This window comes from Phasianus colchicus, chromosome Z, assembly GCF_987193195.1.
Source record: "Phasianus colchicus chromosome Z, bPhaCol1.hap1.1, whole genome shotgun sequence".
Taxonomy (NCBI): domain Eukaryota; kingdom Metazoa; phylum Chordata; class Aves; order Galliformes; family Phasianidae; genus Phasianus; species Phasianus colchicus.
The window spans coordinates 22,616,301-22,629,586 of record NC_143476.1 but is presented as its reverse complement, the minus strand read 5'-3'; the positions used below and the strand labels follow the sequence as shown (position 1 = coordinate 22,629,586).

At 39.9% G+C, this 13,286-nt stretch overlaps 1 long non-coding RNA gene across 1 annotated transcript; it reads left to right on the top strand.

Annotated features, from left to right (window-relative positions):
* The first annotated feature begins 5,006 nt into the window (after window positions 1–5,006).
* LOC149912719 (uncharacterized) lies at window positions 5,007–12,990 on the top strand. Its single transcript, XR_016461808.1, has 6 exons — window positions 5,007–5,229; window positions 5,847–5,908; window positions 7,711–7,805; window positions 8,997–9,157; window positions 10,495–10,718; window positions 11,659–12,990. It is a non-coding gene; the product is annotated as an uncharacterized LOC149912719 (long non-coding RNA).
* Window positions 12,991–13,286: the final 296 nt, after the last annotated feature.

Sequence of the window (13,286 nt, the reverse complement as noted above, 5' to 3'; positions counted from 1 at the left end):
ACAATGAGGGGAGGTCCATAGGCATCAAATGTGAATGCTGCTAATTTGTTTAGAGAGGAGCTGAGGAGAATCTTTGAGGCCATCACATCCATTAAATATGTGAAATCTTGCGTCAGGGAGCTATAGGCTTGAATAGAATTGCCTCAGCAGAACTGCTTAAACATTGTAATGGGCATGAAAATGTGCTCAATCAATGTCGATGGCAAACCAAATCCTAGAGGACCATCCATCCACTGCTGAAGTTCACAGAAATTCCACCTCTCATGAGCATCAGCACTGCTAGCATTCAGAAGTTAATTCTGTTGCCTCTGGCCTTGCACTGACTGCAGAGCAAGGAAAGGCAGATCTGCCCAAGAGATTTGTTTTTCTGTTTTTCATGCTCATTCAGATGAAAGCCCTAAATATTTGTTTCCGTCTTCACTTTTTACCATGGACTGTAAAACTGTGAGTTTCATGTCTATGCTGCCTGCCAGACACGTCAGCTGAGAGCAGAAGAGCTTTGTAGTCTGTTCTAAGTCTGTTATTTGCTTTTAAATTATTTTAACCTTTTTCTAGCAATGCAGAACATTGATTTTTTTTTTTTTTTTTTTTTACTGTAGCTTCCATCCAGTGCAAGGAGGAAGAAAAGAAAAGAATCTGAAGGATTTACTGGACCTTTACTGGCAGAGGATCCATTTAGGCAGAGGACAGTGTGGCTCAATATGTGCTGGCATGGTGCATTTACTCAGCAGGTGGCACTGCCAGGAACAGGATGGAGATTTGTGCTTGTTAATGTCAGCCTGGAATCAGCCAGGGCCCAACTGCTACTTGGAGAGGATTTATGAAGGTGTTGATGTGTGAAGAGCTGTGAAGGAGCCACCTGTGTCCACATCCTGAATAGCTTACAGTTTCCTGAGGGAAGGGAGCTTGGGGTCAGATTTTGTTTGATCCCACCAGGATTTGGTGCTGTGGCCCATGGGGTTTGTGTACCTCCGATTTGAGTATGTTGTGAGTGCATTGCTGTGGACAGTTTGTAGGGAGATGCTGTAGTGCATGAGCATGGAGGTCATGCACCACGCCATGCCCTTGGCCTGGCAACCTGGAGCACAGAGAGCACCCACAGTCTGTTTCATGGTGGTGAAGGATTTTGGTGTGAAACATGCAGCAGCAAAGTTAGGAAGCTGATCAGGAGTATCTTCTATTATTCTCCACTCACAGTAACTAGTTTTGAAAGTAGCTGAGAGTTTAAACAGGACTTAGAAATAACAAAACCATTTTCCTGGAAAACTTGACTCTTCTGGAGAAACATGGGATCTGCAAATATCGCAGGACATGGACTGCATAATGTTACTAAAAATTTAAGCTGCTTTCAGTTCCCCAAGGAAAAGAGCTGGAAAATATTTTGAAATTGCTTCTGTGACATTTACACAATTTTAGGACTGAATTTGTTTTAGCTTTCAGGTTTTGGAACTGCTCAGGAATTTCCTTCCTCTACATAACATTTACTAATTTTAAATGCCAAGAAGTCATACTTTTCAGCAGTAAAAGCCTTCTTTGTGGTTGGTGATTCCGTACTCTTTTTATTGTCTGCTTAAACATTAATGAGAGGAACCTGAAGAAATAGGGTTGCCATTGCTTCTCTCTCACACCTTGGCTGTTGTGGCTTGTGTGTACAGATGGGAAAGATGAGCTGTGCTTGATTTGTCTGGAGTGGTGGTTATAGCAGCAGAATGGTGAAAAGTTTCAGAAATGAGCAGTTTTTGTCCTGTGGGGACACTGCAATGTTTCAGCAAACAAACAAACAAATAAATGTTTACTCATATTCACAGGAGAGATTAAATATTTCTCCTGCAGATAGTGATATACTTTTAAGTTCTCCTAGCACTCTGTCTGGGAGTGCTGTCTTTCACAGTAAGCTGGAAGCTGATGTGAAAGGCAACTGGCTGACAGAACAGTCTAGAGGACTGGAGTGTTCTCTCTAGCTCCTGGAATGCTAGCTGTTCATAGTCGGACTTTCAGCACTGGGATCAGGAGTGACCCCTACACACTCAAATTATACAGGAAGGCTGTGAGGGAGCTTTAGGATCAGCTGGTTCCATCCTTGTGAGCATTTACAACATCAGCATGTAACTGTTGGGATATTTGCTGAGGGTGCATAATAGGTTTTGCCAATGAAGCTGAAGGCTGATATTCCTCAAAGACATCTTCAGGCACTGCTTGATGCATCTCTCTTCTTATGGGACCCAGACAGCACTCATGCTAGTGGTGAGGGGAAGGGCTGTCTTCTATAGAACTCTTGTCAGCACCCTTTCATGATGGTGAAGAGTATAAATGCTCAGAGATTTCTAGCATTCTTGCTGAAGTTTCAGGACTGTAACCATAGCCTACCACTTAAAATGTTGGGCTGATTCCCATTTTGCCTTGTTTCTCTGTTGCTCTTTTGGTGGCCACTGACGTGGAAGAAATGTTTGTTAGATGTTCCATAGCTCTTGACATCTTTTATGTGTTGTACCTGGAATGGGCACTCTACCTCTGGTAGGAACGGTCCATCTTTTTTCCCAAATGCCACTCCATCTGGAAGGAAGGTTAACTGTGTAAAAGCAGCAGCCAGAATTACTAGGCAGTGTTATGTTGGCTACAATCTTGTATTAGAGCTGTTGTTTTTGAAACAAGCATTCAGTTTGTTTATGAAACAAACATTTCTACATCCACCCCATTTTTTTGTTTGTTTATGTAAATTATGGTACTTTGCAGCTTAATTGCTGTGGATATTATGCAGCTCCATTAAGTACTGAGCTAACTGTGGGCTTGTCCCCTTCCTATTTATGGACTGATTTTGAAATTTTCTAATTGCATGTATTTATTTTCTCCTAGGTCTGTAAAATGAAATTATGAATTAAGATGAAAGAAGCAGAGAAAATCTGGCTCTATGTCAATACAGAGCTGTTTCTAGCAACAAGTTTCAGAAGTCTTCAGGCGTTTTGGGCTGTTTTCATAGCAGTGATCCTAGATAAGTGTTCACCAGCAAAAGCGATTTGCCAAGCTATGGCATCTGTTATCCTCAAGTGATACTGCCCACTTCTATTGATGCAGAATTTTGTTTCTTGTCACAGATGACGGATGTGCTCAGTGGCTTGGGAGCTGAAACATGGAGAAAAGAATACTACAACATTTGAGCTAGCCTACCTCAGCTGTGACCTATGAACAACCTACCCAACCTATCCAGCCCTGCTCAGAAGGAGCTGTACAGAGGGGCTGAGAAGATGCTCTGATACAATGTACAAGTTTATCAGGGAAGTTATGAACAATTGGAGTCATTTGGAAACTCAGTATTTAAGGCTGGGGAGTGTCTGGATGGTAGATCTAGCTCACTGCAGGACAGAATGGGTACAATTGGATAGGGGAAAGCTGAATCCTAGTTAGGAGATGTACTGTCAGAAAAACGATGTCTCTGCATATTATTGGACTTGAGCATGTCCATCAGTCATTATCTTTGGTGGCTCTTTGTGAGTGCAGGTATTTATATAAGGAAGTTTGGTAAGTTTGATAAGCACAACTATTTTCCCTTCTCCTGACAGCTGACACTTCTCTGGACTGTGCTTTTGATATTCTTGTCTGTGAATACATGTGCTTGCTGCACATGTTTTTCTGCTGGCTCCATGAATTACTGAAATCTGAATATTATTCACAATGAATCAGTCAAATCAGTTCTTTTTCCTGTTTTTCTATGCTGTATCCAGCCCTATATTGAGTAATTGATTCTATAAGCATGAAGAGCAAAAGATGGACCTATCAGTGCCCATCTGCAAAACATTCTTCTCATGTAGTAAAATATCTTCATTATTTTTAACCTCCTCAGATATCCATTTCCTATTTTATCTCATTCATTGTGGAAACAAAACACTGTTATAAATCACATTCTCATGTAAATAAGGAATCAAACTTATTCATAGAAATCAAACCTACTCTCTTCTTTCCTTTCTCCAAAAAATAGTAAAGGAGGCTGCTTATTCACTCAGAGAACAAGATTTTCTTGCATATGGTTCAAGCTATGTAAACTGAAAATAAAATAAAATAAATAATAATAAAAAAATTAAGTACAGGTCTGTAGTCACTCTTTTACCTTAAAGTAAAACCCTTCCATCTTCCAAGGGTTTGTGAGATTATCCTCAGGATTCCCAGTGTTACAACAAAAATACCAGGCTACAGCATTGCAGTGTATGAGGGACATGAAGCTATCTGGCTTTGCAGTGGTGTTTGTTTAAGGGCTGTTTGACATGAACGATGAATCTGAGAGGTAGAAAAATTAGTAAACACACTGATACAAAAGCCCTAATATGGAGGCCGAGCTCTTCTGTCCACGAAGGACAGATCTCTGCAATAACCAGATGTCGCCTTAGAGACTTTCAACAGGAACGTTGTAATTAGTGAAAAAAGAGGTTAACTAGACTAACCTGGGTTTCCTGGGATTAAGGAAATGAATTATGAGAGACTCTATAGAACTGTGAAACATTGAATGCATTGAATGAATTAGGGGAACGTGGGGGAATCTTTCTTGACTTTTTCTCTGTGCCTGTGGTCTTCTTACGCTTTCCTGAGGGTATCACAGTTAATGCGACAAAATCTCACCGTTTGTCCGTTTTTCTTTTGCCTTCTTACATACGTGTAGTGTGTGAGGGACTTATCTGTTGTCACTGTATTTGCTTCCCAAGTACCTTGGTCAGTAACACCTATTATTCCTGCCTGGCCAAAATAAGAAAGCTGTTCAGAATAGCCATCCAGTTGTTGTTATGTGCATTGGAGTGGTCAGCAGAGTAAGTTTTTCTGTAATCACAGACAACAACAGGAGACTGGAGAAATGGGACCTTAATGAACATTTCTGTGAGGTAGTATTCATTTTGAGGTTCCTCTCCAGCATTTATCCTCCAATGAAGATATTAAATATGGGGAATTTTTTATAATTCACTCCAGAGGATTTCTCTCTGACTGATTTGGTTTCTTCTACTTGTAAGGAAAATTTTGTTCACCCATTGCTGCAAGCTGAAGTGACCTGTGGTTCATTATATTGATCCAATCCCTCTACATTGAGACTCGGCGTGGAGTCAAGCTTTTGATCGAGCAAGATAGTGCCTTTATTTATTAAAAGATGGGAGAACAAGAGAGGAAGAAGAAAAGAGAAGAAAAGGAGAGGAAAAAAAAGAAGAGAAAAGGAAAGCAAGTCACAACTGTGGATCCCATGATGTCCTGAAGGTCTGTCTTCCTTCTTCTCTTTCTGGGGTGGTTAATGATGTGGTGGGTCATGCACTGCCAGCTGTGGTGTTGGCAATGCCATTTATGCTGTATGATTGTCTCTTCCAATTGGGCCAGGAGCTGTCACTGGGCAGGGTGTGTCTGGTATCACATACTGTGTGCATGATGTACCAGCCATATTTCTTCCTTCATGTGATGGCTGCAGAGGGTCCATTGTGCTGGCACACAACATGTATTTGTTCTGCAGCTTTCACAAAAGTGGTACAGTACACTGTCTGTTCTGAGGCATTCACAAGTCTGTTACAGTTTTGCTTTGCTAGTCACCAGTTAGCCGCCAGTTTGTCTCTTAACCTATCAGAAAGAGAGAGAATTCACAATGCTTCAGTTCCATATGGTGTTGTCACAGAATCTGAGCCAGAAAAGAATGTCACTTTATTCCCACACCACAATGATCAAAAATTGAGATCTTTTGCTCCTTTAGTTTGATCTGCTGTTGGAAATTGTTCTTTTCCCAGTTCAAAATGGAAAGTCACCCAGAAATGGTGCTTCTGAGCTTGCTGCAGGCTACCATGTGGCAGAGGTCTCAGTGTGGCTCTTCTCCTAATCCTACTTTTTAGGTGAAGCAATTGTAAAGCAAGTGGCCTTTCTTTTGCCTTTGGAGGAGCACAGATTTACCTAGGTAGGTCTTGTGGACTTAAGTTACACATAACTGAAATGAAAGTTTTGCTGAAATGCAGGTGCCATTAGATGTTTGCTCTCAGTCCTTTCATACATAGTCTACACGTGCTGTTAAAATGTGATCTAATGTTTTTCTGAATGATTACAAAATATTTGTTTCTCAGAGCAGAAAGGCTCCAGCCTGTTTTTAACCCAAACCCCAATTTTCCTGCTCACAATTTATGTATTTTCCTTTTGCTCAGCTGTTCACTTACCTATGAGTATTATTCCAAGTCCCACAGCTACCCCAGACATTTTTGGTCAAGTTTGTGTCTCTGGATGGTCTTGCTTATGGCTTCTATCTTTTATTATCACTCTTTTGATTGGAAAGGTCCTTGGTCAAGTATACTTGAAGAAGCAGACTCTCCTCCTATGTATATTATAATTGAGTTTCCTGCTTTCACGTGTACTTGAGTCCATTTAACTGTGAAGGTGAATATCTCAATTTTACAGATTAATAGATTAATTTATAAAACACACCAAAAATTTCAGTAGAGGTAGATTTTTGTTGATGTTGTTTTTGTTAGCTTTTCTAAATAAAAGTTTAAATAGTTGTTAGAGTTCTGAAACTAAAAAGAAGTTCACTTTCTAACTTCGACTGTGTGACTTCAAAGCTTCCTGCTTCTTTCTCTGATCTTTAATGCCCAATCTCAACTTTACTTCTGAATAAAAGCTACAGATTTTTTTTAAAAAACACCACTAAGGTATGCCTTTATCAACTATTATCTGTTATTTCCCTTTTCAATTGTGTTCAAAGTATAACCTACTGCAGTCAATTGCTCTCTTAGTCTTCACAAAAAAAGACCAAAACTTTTGTGCACTAGCCTCTGCATGATGTGGCTGATATAAACTTATAAATTCTGCATGCACTTTTCACAGACAGCAGTTTTATTTCATTAATCCTTGTACAATAGCCAATTGTGAACCATTTTAGCTTTGTTTATGAAGATTCGCTTTGATGATAGTCTGCTGCGAGAAAAAAAGAACTGAGTCCTCTGAAACTATGCTCTTGTCAAAAATCTCTGGTCTATTTAAAATTATCCGTATTTCAGTTTGTGTTTATACTGTATCACAAGACATAAAAGTGAGATTAACTGGTGTAACTGAGTGCTTGAGATTTGAGGCTTTCTTGCAGTTTTTCCCTGAATATATCCATGAACTTGGCAATATAGAAGTTATATGGGAACTCAATTTCCCAGAGTATTGTAATTTAGTGTATAGAAGAATCACACAGCTTCCATATGTGAGTATTTTGAAACTCATGAACTCCCTCATTAGGGAGGGAATCTAGGAAACTAAAGTGTCTGAGCTATTTCAGTTATTTCCAATGCCAGTGTGTTTTGGATTTAATGGGATATAAATTAGTCATATGATGCTAAAAATTCAAACAAAGAGATTTTTAGATATTGGCTCATGTCAAAATGGACAGTTAACCATGTTGATTAGGATGGTTAATTACATTGATTAACTGATTTAAGTCTGCAGCTAAGAGAGACTTGTTTTTGCTAGCAAAATGGTTATATGCTTTACCTTGTCTCCTCTTAAAAAAGAATACAAAAGCCAATGTTTTTCTTTTCTAATGGGACACAGGACTTTGGTTCTTATTAACTGTTTAACACTATGCTGCAATTGACTAGATTTTTAGCTAAGTGGGACTGCAGCTCCCTGTAATGGCTGTTTTGAGGTTTTCCATGGCAAAGGCTATGTTTACTGCAGTTCTCTAGCAATATAAAATGAACTGAATTCACTTTGTTTCTGTTCCAGCATCAGATGGACTTGTGTCTGTCTAAGCTTAGGAAAGAACCAGGACAAACTAAGCTGAGCATTGCTGAAACAGATAACTTATTCAACGTGAACAGGTATTCAATACACTACTTAGCTTTGGCTGGTCTAAGAGGTGAACTAAGAATTGTGAATGGCAGGGGTTTGACTGCTTCTATTCTCCTCTTCATCCTTAGCATGGAATTTGTGGTGTCTTTCCAAACCTGCAGCGGTAATCTCTCTTGCCTTTTCAGCCAACACAATTTTTTTTTCCTCATAATTAGTATCAATTGACTGTCAGCAATTTCTGTAAGGTATTAAGGGCTGTGCAGATACTGGAGGAAAGCATACTCCCTCTCTTTTAAGGTCTGAAGATATACACTGGCTTAGGAGAGATGTACACTCTCAGATGGGAGAAAGAGTGGGGTGGCAGGAGGAAAGGTGCTACCAAATGCATAGATTAGAAATGACTAGGCATGCAGGAAATGACAAAAAACAGGTCAAGGCAATCTGAAAGACTAGTGTTTCAGCATCTTAATGGTGTGGTGTACAAGTGGTACAACGAAGTGTAGGATTTAAGGTGTTTTGGGAGCCTTGCTTCAGAAACAAAGCCCGAACTCCTTATCCGGAGATTCTGTCATACAGGAATATATTTAATGCTTTGAAAGCTCAGGTGGATTTAACATGGAGGTAGTATCTTTGATGATATAGCCAAAATGTGTCCTCATCTCCTGCCAACAGCAATCATAATACAAGATTTTAAAATACTGTACATCCTTCACAGGTAAAAAAACTGGCTCTCACTTGTGTGACTTTTGAGTGTTGTGTAATCTGCCATTGAGACAATAAACATTGAGGAAGGTACAGTTTGGAATAATTGAAAATTATGTTTTCTGCTTATATAATGTGTATACTACTGCTGTGGTTTGTGAAACCATATATGCAGAGCAGTGTTGGGCTGCAGCTCTCAAGGGTGCTCCAGGTAAGATCACTCACCGTCAGCTATCTATGTTGCTGAATATCTGCTCTGTGCACTCAAAATGGCTTATATCTCATGGGTCACTATACACTGTGTGAAAATAAATACACATACAGCTTAAGGACAGGAATTCTAGCTGCTCCAGGACTTTCTCTGTAATGCTTCAGGATGGGAATTTCAAGGCCAAGTTGAGCGTCCATGAGAATACTTTTAAGCATGGCCTGAGATGTTTCTGCCTTCTTAGGTCGCTGTTCAGCTTTTTATCTAAAAGTTTGCCTTTTAATTCTCTGCCCTCCCAATTGTTCTTCAGAGAGGAGAATGAGGAAGATGAGCTTGGATTCACATTTTAGCTAGCTGCATTAGTTGTATGAAGGAAGAATACAAATGAATACAGCTGATGAAGGAGGATGGTGAGGATGGTGTAACGCAAATAGACCATGAGATTGGAAAGCTCAAACAAAGAATTTCAAGGTAAGAGTAAGCATAGGATTCAAAAATACAAGACTGAAGGACTCAAAAATGCATTCCTCTATTTCCTAAATTTTATTGATCATGTTCTCCTAAACCAACACTATACACTTCTGAAGTACTTAGCAGAACAAAACTGTTGTGTCACAGGCAATCAGGGGAAATGATTATATTCCTGAATATATGGACCAGACTGTCTTAGGGGTTGTATTATGTATGACCCTCCGTCTGTGACAAGTTCAATATGCAGTTTATGTGCTCTCTTCTTGAGGACAGCTTTCGTCAATACAAACAGATGTATTCCACTGCAGCGTTCTTCACAGGGGTGCTGGCACCTTCTGTGTAATGTGCACTGTGGATCCTCAGATCATGCAGCATCCCAAGTGACAGGGAGTGAAGGTCGCTGTGAGGTAAAGGGCTTCTGCAAAGCACATACAAAGCTCTCTGCTTGCACAGCAGGATGAGTTAATGGAGAAAGAAAGCTACTTAACAAACCAAGGGAGAAACACTTCTCCTTCTCCAGGGGGGGTGGCAGGAACAACAAACCATATCTCTGAAAAGATGAATATGTTTATTGTCTACTTTATCAAGTCTTCTCCCTCTCTTGTATGTTCCAGAGGCATACTGAGCTACAGTGCTGTTAAAAGGGAGAGGTGTATTCGTGCTGAGTCAGGGCTAGCTCATAAGAATGGATATGGTGACAGTTTCCAATGTGCCCCAGGCTGTGCCCATCTGACATCTCCTGCTGAATGGCTCTGCAGCTGTAATGATTCTTGTTGGCAAAAGAGTTGGTCACTAAATGCTCCTTCTGAATGCTGTGGTTGTTTCTCAAGAATGATATTTTGCATTTGACTGGGTAGTCTTTAATAGGAACTAAACAGCCATGCTGAGTCTCCAGAACATAATTATACCATTGTCCTAATTAGTTTCAAACTATGCATTGTCTGTCTTGATCATTGTGTTCTCATTACAGTAATTCTTCAAGAGCTTTACTGGATACCTAACTCCTGAATTTATTTCACAGTTGTTTGTGTCTGCGGCAATGCCAGAGGCGGAGCTGTGAAACAGAAATCAGGAAAAGGGAAAAATGGAAGTAGCCCCCTACAGTGAACAACATTATTTCTTCATTTAGAGCAAGTTTTGATACAATTGTACACTTGCTATACTGGTTTAATAATATAAATGCTTACATATTTATAAAATCATTAGTAAATTCAGAGAACAAACAGACTGTAAGACATTCCAGAAGAGCTTTATTCCTGGAATAAGAGGAAAGTATATATTTATTTTTACTTTACCATCTAGTTTACTGACATTTCCTATTGTCTTGTTATCATCAGGAGCTGCCTACGTCGCTGAACTGCCAGTCTGAAGAACTGAAGAGACATACTGTGCAAGTAAATTAGCAGCAAACCAACGGAACTGCAGAAAATCAGGCAGAACCTGCTAGGACTTGAGGGTATTTGCACGTGTACCTATTATTGAAAAAGAGATTTGATCCAAATTAGTGTGTGATTTGTGGAAACCTCTGCACCAAACGGCACATCCACAGCTGCAATTCTTAGTAAGAACTATTTTGCATTCACAGCCTGGTACCTGTTCTCATGTAATGTGTTATTCTTGGCATTTCACCATTTCTGTCACTATATATTGTACCAATTAGGCAACCTGAAGCAATTATGCAATGTAATCAAGCACTAAAATTTAACACTTCACTGATAATTTTAATATGGGAAAGCAATTCTGCTTTCTGATAGCTTCATTTGATTTTAACTCCTTTGAATAATAATGAGATAAAACAAAGGTCTCTGAGATAGTGTATTGACTTGAGAAGCCAATCTGAGAAGTGGCACTACAGATCTAGTTCTCCTAATAATTTATTTCAGATGGCTTTAAACTGTTATTTGTGTTTTATGGTAAGTGAGTGAGTGAAAAAATACTCGTGCTTGCTTATTTAAACTGATTGTTGGTAACAAAATCAAATTAAATGCAAAAAAGTCCAGAGAACCTGAAACTTGCTTACATCTAAAGAAATACAGTAAGCTAAGCAGTGTCTTTACCTTCTTTTCTATCCCCATTTTGAGCCATATGACTGCTTAAAGGGCTTGTTGTGCTTATTCTTATGCTGAAACTCAGACAGTTGAAGACTTGTGCTTTTCTTTTCAACACTAGCTTCTCTCTCCAAAAATTTTAGCTGCTATCAGCTGCCATTATATTCATGATTGACATGCTTTGACTATGGCTTGTCTTGGGAGATGTTTTCCCTGATGTGCTAGGGTGTATGTGTTTCCTGGTCATGCAGAGCTGCCTGTTGTGCACTTGGGTCATTGAAGGATAAGGTCTCAACTGCTGCCTTTGGTCTTTTCCTTTAATTAATTTCTTTATTTGCTTTTCTTCTTTCTCCTTTTTTTTGCAGAAAAGTTTTTCTCATTTTGCACCTTTCTTCAGCATTCCCATTACCACCAATCTTCCTGCGTGTGAGGAAGATCCTATTTCTTTTCTAGGTGCTGTTTCTTGACCTTCAGACACAAAAAACGGAGAAAGGGTAAAAGGGAGGAACATAGCTTCAAGGGAACAGACTACAACAGCAAATTGGAACAAGCATGGATGCAGCTACCAGGTATCTGGGGGAAACTAGTCTGTCTGCAGTGAGGAAGTGTATCCTCTAAGGAAGCATCAGCCAGCCTCCAGGGGGGACAGGCATCTGCGGAGTTAAAATATTACTCCCTAGGGGTGACCATTCACAGTCTATGGAAAATCTTATGCAGCCAAAGTGTTTGCATGAATTTTACTTCTGAGAAGACAGAAGATATCTGATGCTAAGAGTTAATGCTTGAGCTACTGCTGGACAATTATACTGCTTTACTTTCTGGACACAAACACCCAGACCAGCCATTTAGTTGTGTGCTCTTGCCTGCAAAGACATTCTTAGTGCCCCCTTTGTGTTATGTTTTCAGCAGTAACACAGACACACCAGAAGAAACTTCAAACAGGATGGTACACCCATGATAGTTTGGGTGGCCTTGGTCAGCTGTTCTTACATCCAAAACAGAATTATCCCTGACCAGATATTACTGCTGCTGAAAGAAACATCACCTAGAACACAGGGCATATCTTCCTGTGCAGTAATGGAAGGTGATGATAGTGCCTTCTACTAGGATAGTAAGGCTGCCTGTTCCATGCCCATCACCCCTCTGGCTCAGACCCTTTCCCTGACACAGCTCCATTTGGGCTTCAGAGCACACTGCTGCCTCATGTTCAACTCACTGTCAGACAGAACCCTGTGATCCCTTCCTGCGGGGCTGTTCTCCAAACTCTCATCCCCAGTCTGTATGTACAGCCAGGACTGCCCAGTTTCAGGTGCAGAATCCGGCACTTATTCTTGCTTCAATTTATTTTGGTATCTACATCCAACACCCTTTCGGACCTACTAATCTCCAATATAAGTATTTGTTCCAAGGAAACAAATGAGAACTAATGAAAGGTAGACCCGATAAGCTCATTGTAGGGAATGGAGGTAAGAATTAGAATATACTTCTTTTGTTTAATTCAGTCTTCTGAAAAAGTTATTTTCAGTTACATGTAGAAGGCATTGAACAGTTCTTTGGTTGTATTTCACTCTGCAGACTTCAGGTTGTCCAAGCTGTAGTCTGCTGATCAAAAATACTCCACAGAGTCCACAATAAATCATAATCCTTTCCTGGAATAAATGATACAGTTTCTCATAGAGATTTGTAGAGTTTTGATTATTGTGTGTACATTATAATGAAGTGGAAAAGCGATGGTGATGTTGTGCTAATTGCAAGGAGTCATATGAATGCAAAGGATCCAGAGAAAGTGAGAAATAAAGAACAGTATGAAAACGTGAGTGTGGGTAAAAATGTCTCAATGCTTTTATGACAGAAACAAAGCAAACTGAAACAGAACACCTTAAAGAGCACAAAACGACTCCACTCATTAAAAATCAGAAGTGATGGGATCTGCACTAACCAAATGTGCTCTAACTGAACTCCATATTCACCTTGCTCCACAATACCAGCACTCTGAATGCAAACAACTGAGCAGGGGGTTGAGAATGAGGACCCAGGAGCTTTTCTCTGACTTACTGCTGTCCTGTGTAAGCTCCCTCTTC